The sequence below is a fragment of the Amyelois transitella genome, chromosome 2, assembly GCF_032362555.1.
Source record: "Amyelois transitella isolate CPQ chromosome 2, ilAmyTran1.1, whole genome shotgun sequence".
Classification (NCBI taxonomy): domain Eukaryota; kingdom Metazoa; phylum Arthropoda; class Insecta; order Lepidoptera; family Pyralidae; genus Amyelois; species Amyelois transitella.
In genome coordinates, this window is record NC_083505.1 from 4,909,564 (window position 1) to 4,917,018 (window position 7,455).

Genomic DNA, 7,455 nt, shown 5'->3' on the forward strand with positions numbered 1-7,455 from the left:
TTTGTTTTTTATTTCATTGTTTAGTACTGTTGATGATCATAATAAATAAAAATATATCTAACCTGAAAGATGTGTTTATTTCGATTGTAGCAAACAATTCGCTTACTTACCCCGTATGCGTATACTTACCCCGTAAGGATGCGCACAGTTACCCGCAACGCGGGTCAAGTGGACGCATCTCGATTTATATACAAAAAATGCTTATATAAAAAAAGTTATCACGATTTTCGGTCTTGTTTATATTTCAAGTAAGAGACTATTAAATGGTCTATCTCTATGCCATATTTTCTTATCCTTAACTCTTTTATTTTACATGTAGTGAGCTCTTAACTACCAAAGTGCGCACACTTGACCCGAATGACTCTAATTGCAGTATTAAAGTATTCGACAATTCACGGTCTGCCGCGACGAGGAATGCATGGTTAGGGGCGAACCTAGTCTTGAGCGTGCCACCACTACCATGGGGTCTGGCACCCCCCAGCTAATGGCTAGCCTTATCCTGGCATGCGAGGATATGACTAGGTTTATGACCATGGAAGAAGTACAGAGCACATAGCCAGTTTACCTGTACAAATACCAACAAGACTGCTCCTAACGTGTGCCTGAACAATTAAGGGGGTTTTGCAACGACTATCACGACCATAATATTAATATAACATAATATACACGTAAGTATATCATTAGTAAAACTAAATGAAACTCAACGATAAATATGATTCGTATCGATAGTGAAGGTAGTTGAAAAACACAAAGTTACACTTATTAACTGCGGTTAGCTTATAGTTTTTCAGAGAAATATGTGTAATAGTAAATTGTATTTGTCATATTGTGGTATGGTGTACTATTCCGAATGGGTACTTTTTTATATTTCCTATAGGTACACAATGAATCTTGTACCGAGATAAAGGTTTTGTCTAAAAGTAGATAAACGAGACAGAGAGGTCATGCAGACCAAAGAGAACTCGTCAAAGTGTAGAAGCAGGAGGCGGCTAAAGAGGCGGTCTCGAAGTGCGAGGTGGACTGGAAACTCAAATTAGAGGAGGAAATTAATACGATTAAAAATAAATTGAATAGGGACAAGCAGTTACTAAATACATATTATGTTCCTATTCAACGAAAAAAATATTCTTGCAAAACAAGAGGCGATGCCTGTACCCTCTTACGTATTAACCTACCTAACGTTTAACATTATAAAGTCAGATTTGTACCTACATAATAAGTAGGGTTAGGTTTCAGTATGGATACTATTATTTTCGTATTTCTATTCCTGATTGCATGTAAAGTGTAAATCTATTAGAATTGAATTCTTGTAAGTTACATAAATCCGCAATAGGAAATCGGCGATTTTCCAAGTAAAATTTGGGCGTAATTTTTTGAACTACCAAGACAATATCCCTTGCCAGTAAGGCCTAATTCTTGTGTTATATATCTGGTGGTAACTGGCTGTATGTTATATTATTTTTTAAACTTCGATCTCTGGGGTGGAGTTCCAAACTATTTTTAAGAAGGCAAAGCTGAGCTAACCTTCCTCTTCCTTCTTACGTCCAAGTCTTTCGCCTTAGTTTCTCATAAAGAACATAACACTCTTACACTTCACTGGGCTTAGTACTCCTGTAGATCAGTCAGGGAAACATTCTGGAATCCGCTCGAGGGTAGGCCATGTCCACATAAACCATTGGAGATTTACACTAAGGTGTCCAGGGAGAAGATGCGAATATGTTGGTGTTGGTAGGAACTGCGCTCCCGGAGTCTTCAAACTAAATGTTTCTTGTTCAGGCAAATGTTTATTCCTGAAAAGCGTTGTAAGTTGTAACACAACATCAGAATAGTGCTTAGGCAGTGATGCTGCACTTTTTAAAGTTTGATCAATTTACAGGGGTAGATTTGAATTAATTTGGCCGCAAGACGGTAATGCATAAGGCAAATAAATATATAAGGGACAAATTACACACAAGAACACAGTTGTAGATAGTAGATAATGAAAACTCACCCTCGAGGTAAATGGCAGTTACGTATTGTTAATTTCTACATTATAGAAATAAAATGTAATAAATCAGTAAAGTATGAGCATGACTTATTCGCCTCGTTTTAAAAATCAGATCAGAATGGTGTGAAGTCAGTTCGTACCCGTTCGTAGCTGAGGTTCGTACGCAACCGGTTTTTGAATATTTGGCGATTTGCGATGCGTTCATGTCACTGGTAAACCGATGCGTTCCGGATCATCGATATTATCTTTTATATTTATCAAATTATTAATTTTTAATAATAAGTGATTAAAAACTGATAATTTAATTAAATTAAAAAAAAATTACCTAATAGCATAATTTTAATATTTTATCAAAATTTACATACATATGTTATAATTTAATAAAGTATGTTACATCTAGCACTTCAGGCACAATAAGGTACAAACAAGACCGCAAAATTTTTAAATTGGCGAACTAAAATATGATTTCTGACCATAGAACCTAAAATTCATAGGCGATGAACACTTTCCAGTTATTGTTAGGTTTTATCTTCGTTTTTGTCCATATTTTTTCAATTCTTATTTTATTTGTGTTTCTATTTAAATATCAAATAGGTAGTAATCGCAGAAATCTATTAATATAGTAAGTATTCCTTGTATAAGACTGTAAAATGAAACGCATTTTGTATAAAATCGTTTATTTATTTATTGTATATAAAAATTACATTAAAATTGTCAATTTTACATTTTTATTCGCTATAGATAAAATTGGTCACTACAAAATAGTCCATTAAGCAATCCACAATAAGATTTATTATGCAATTTATAAACATATCGCAAAACATTCCAAAAACCATTTTGTATGACACAGTAACATGACACTATCTCACGACGAAAAACCCTTAACCATAAAATTCACGTTTTTTGGTTGCTGAGGGCTTCGAACCGAACACAACCAGCCCGTAGCACACATACTTATGATACAGCAACTGTACTACTTAGTCCTCATATCATAAGTATGACAAAGCTACTCCTACTTAAAATGTTACAAGTCGTAATTCCTATCAAAAGTAAATTTCAGATTCCCTGATCACGGTATCGAGATAACGATTCAAATGATTCATATAAACAGCTATTATATTACCTCCGCAAACAACTATGTACAATAACAATTATTAGCTGTAACTTTTTAGTAAAAAATTACCACGAAAAAGTAATTTTTCTTGCTCTCTGACTGAATAAATGATTCGATTTGTAACAAAGCTACCCATATTTTATATATAGCTAGTAAACCACTCAACAGAATCAATTTATTTTTAACTCGCAATAAACAGGTATTCTAAATAAAAACTTCTAAACAATCCTCCCAGCAACTTTCATATTTAAAAGAAAACTGCAAGAGCCCAAGATTCACAGTATATCACAAAATATACACATTACAAACATACAATGCCTGTTTATTGCAAGGTAAATCTGTAGCAGTTTACGAGTCCATTAGACGAACGGACACTAATATTAGATAACATTGAACGTATGTCTAAATATTTCTTATTCGTGCTTCTAATTATGTTATTGCTTACCATCCATACTAAAAATAAAGAGAAAATACCAAGTTGTTTTTTTACTAAACTGATTTTGATTAAATTTGGTACACAGATAGAATAGACCTTTAAGAATAACATAGATACTATTTACAAAGTACATTTTCCCATGGGAGCGATGTCCCGCACAAAAGCTTATTATAAATAAGAAAAAATAGAATCACTCGGATCTTCGTTCTAGGTGTTTATGCACCTTGGGATGTGGGTTCGAGGGGTACAACATCAGCAAAAAGCGAAAACGAGGAGTTCTGGAATAGTGTAAGAGAAGTATTGAAAGTTACCAAGCCAAATGAGAAGATTATTATGTTAGGTGATTTTAATGGATGGGTGGGTGTAAAGCGTGATGGATATGAAAAGGTGCTTGGTGCGTTTGGTGACGAAAAGGTGAATGATAATGGAAGAAGTGTATTAGAAATTTGTCTAGAGTGGGATCTTTTTGTGTCGAACTCAATGTTTCAACATAAAGAGATCCACACCTACACAAGAGTGGAAGGTATTTTAAAAAGTATGATAGACTTTGTGATTGTAGATGAAAGATTGAAGAACAAAGTGCTGGATACCCGTGCATATCGCGGTGCTGGCATTGACTCGGACCATTTACTGGTGATATCCCGGATAAGGGGTATCTTCAATCGCTGGCGGCACAGGGTAAGGGAGCAAACCAGCGCTTTGGAAAGAGTAAAAGTAGAAAATTTGCAAGATATGGATGTAGGTAAGAAGTATATTAATAGACTGAAGGATGAATTTGAAGATTTAGAGGAAATGAGCGATATTGAAGATGGATGGAAGGAATTTAAAGAAAGAATTGTGAAAGTAGCTGTTGAAGTGTGTGGTGTAAGTAGAAGAAGGAAAGGAAAAAATCACAAAAATGCGTGGATGAGTAAAGATGTGCAAGAACTTGTGCGATTAAAGAAGAAAGCATGGCTGGATTTGTTAGCAGCAAAAGCTAACTTAAGAATGCAAGAGGTTATAGATGAAGATGTGAATGAAGCACGTAAGGAATATAAGAAAATGAAAGATTTGGTTAAGAAAGCTGTGATTAGAAAGAAAGAAGAGTATAAAGAGGATTTTGATAAAAGGCTATCAGAAGACTTTCAGTCAAATCTGAAAGTATTCTGGAAATCCGTAAGGTCAGCCCGAGGAAATACTATAACCAGAGAGCTGACTAGGATCAGATGCCAGGATGGTAGCGTTGTGAAAGGAGAAGAATGTGTACTAAAGATATGGAAGGACTATTTTGAAAGTTTATTTGAAAAAAAGGAAGGAAATAAGAAAGATTTCTGCTATAGCGAAGAAAAAGAGAATGAGATGGAAGGCGAAATTGAAATGTTCGAAATTGTGGAAGCACTTAAGAGTATGAAAGCGGGAAAGGCTGCTGGGTGTGATAGAGTGTCGGTCGAGATGCTTAAAGCAGGAAAAGGCGTAGTAGCTAGTCAGTTGTACTGCCTTTTCAATTTGTGTTGGAGAAGCGGCCGAGTACCAAAAGATTGGTGTAAGGCTGTTATCGTGCCACTTTACAAAGGAAAAGGGTCACAGCTGGACTGCAAAAATTATCGTGGTATAAGCCTGCTTAGCGTCGTCGGCAAATTGTATGCTAAGGTATTGATTAATAGAGTCAGGAATGAAACTGATGACAAAATATGGGATGCTCAAGCGGGATTTCGAAAGGGAATGGGATGTACTGATCAGGTCTTTTCCTTGCGGTGCATAGCCGAAAAGTTTTTGGCCAAGAGTCAAAAAGTCTATTGCACATTCGTAGATCTGGAAAAGGCCTATGACAGAGTTGAGAGGAATGAATTGTGGTCAGCACTTTCTATGCATGGGGTGAGCAGTCTCTTAATACGAGCACTGAAATCCTTATATGAGGATTCGAGTGCTTGTGTCAGGATAAACGGAGCGCACACTGAGTGGTTTAAGATTGAGAAAGGCGTTAGGCAAGGATGTGTTGCGTCACCGTGGCTGTTCAACCTATTTATGGATAGCTGTTTGACAGATTTGAAAGAGTCTAAAAGTGGATTAAGGATGAATGAGTTACTCGTCAAATGTCTGCTCTATGCCGACGATCAGGTTATACTGGCGTCATCAGCGGAGGAGTTACAGGAGATGGTAAACTGTATGCATGAAGCTTTAAAAGAGAAAGGAATGAAAGTGAACGTAAGTAAAACTAAAACACTGGTTTTTGAAATGGAGAAAGAAATGACAGCATGTAATATTTTGATTGGAGGAGAAAAAGTGGAGCAAGTGAAAGAGTTTGTATATCTAGGATCAAAGTTTACATCAGATGGCAAGTATGATAGTGATATTGAAAGGAGAGTGAACGCGGGGAACATGGTGAATGGAGCTTTGCATGCCTTTATGAGCAGTCAGAAACTATCCAAAAAGGCTCGACTGGCTGTGCACAGGGGCGTGTTGGTCCCGACATTAATGTATGGGAGTGAAAGTTGGGTATGGCAAAAGAAGCATGAAAGCAGAATAAATGCAGTGGAAATGAGAGCGTTAAGGAGTATGATGGGTGTGAAATTGAGTGACAGGATAAGGAACAGCGTGATAAGGGAATGTTGTGATGTGAAAGAAGATGTAGTTACAGGAATAGAAAAGGGTATGTTAAGATGGTTCGGTCATGTGGAGAGGATGAATGAAAGCAGGTTGACTAAGCAGATATACAAGGAGAGTGTGGAGGGAAAGGTCGGAGTGGGAAGACCTAGACGAACGTATCTTGATCAAATTAAGGACGTCCTGGTAAAGGGTCAGGTCAAAAGTACCCGAAACCGCCGAGCTTGTATGAAGAGAGTTATGAATGTGGACGAAGCGAAAGAAGTATGCAGAGATCGTGGCAAGTGGAAAGAGGTAGTCTCTGCCTACCCCTCCGGGAAAGAGGCGTGATTTTATGTATGTATGTATGTAAAAAATAAAATACTTTTAGGTTATACTGACATCAGAATGGCCGGTCACCAGGCATTGTATCTTTGCTACGTGGAATTTAAAAATCGTCATAGGTCAATAATTTCTGTCCATGTTTTTCTCTTCTTTATATCACTTGAATTTAAAATAATTATAGGAAACAAAGAAAAAAGTAACGCCCTCAGTTCCTGACAAAATAAGAAAAGCAATAACGTCACTAAGAAAAAACGGAGTATTTAATTTTTTTGCATTCAACCTTGATACCGTAATGTTCATAAAAAGTGGAACACATGATAGAAAACCAACGGTCTATCTGAACTATAGTATAACATATAATTTTTATTTAATTCTGTGTGCACTTTAATAGGACAACTCCTAATCTCTTCCCCATGGATAAAGTAAAGTAAAAGGCGTCTAAGGGCATAGACACATTCATCTAGTGCCACTTTTACCATAATCGAATATGGGTAAAATTCCCCTGCAAAGTTTGCGGAGGTCAGATGTGTCTCATGTAAAAACCTAACTTAACCTAGAATCATGGAAAGGCACATCCCTGGCTCCTTTGCAAAGATGTTAGGAAGTAACCGTGATTAACGCTAGAAGAAATTCGGGAGAAAATCATTACGTATTGATGCGAGAGTAGTTTTAGTTAATTATTTTTCGTCGGGCTTTTTTATTCGGTTAGGAATTAGCAGCAGGTATAAGTGGTGTATTTTTGTGTTTACCGTCAAAATTTTATTAATTTTACGTAGCAAAAACACAACGCCTGATGACCATCCGTTCCAATGTCAGACTAAGAAATAATCAACCGAAAGTGTGTTATTTCTTCTGATTTACTATGCAAGCAATTCTCTCTGAATGAGAAGCAATAAGTAAGCAATATTTAGTAAGTATTATACGTAACATACGTTCAATGTTACCTACACTAAATAACCGTTCATTCTGACGCACTCCAGTGAATCACTTAACCACACGCAAAGAGATTTT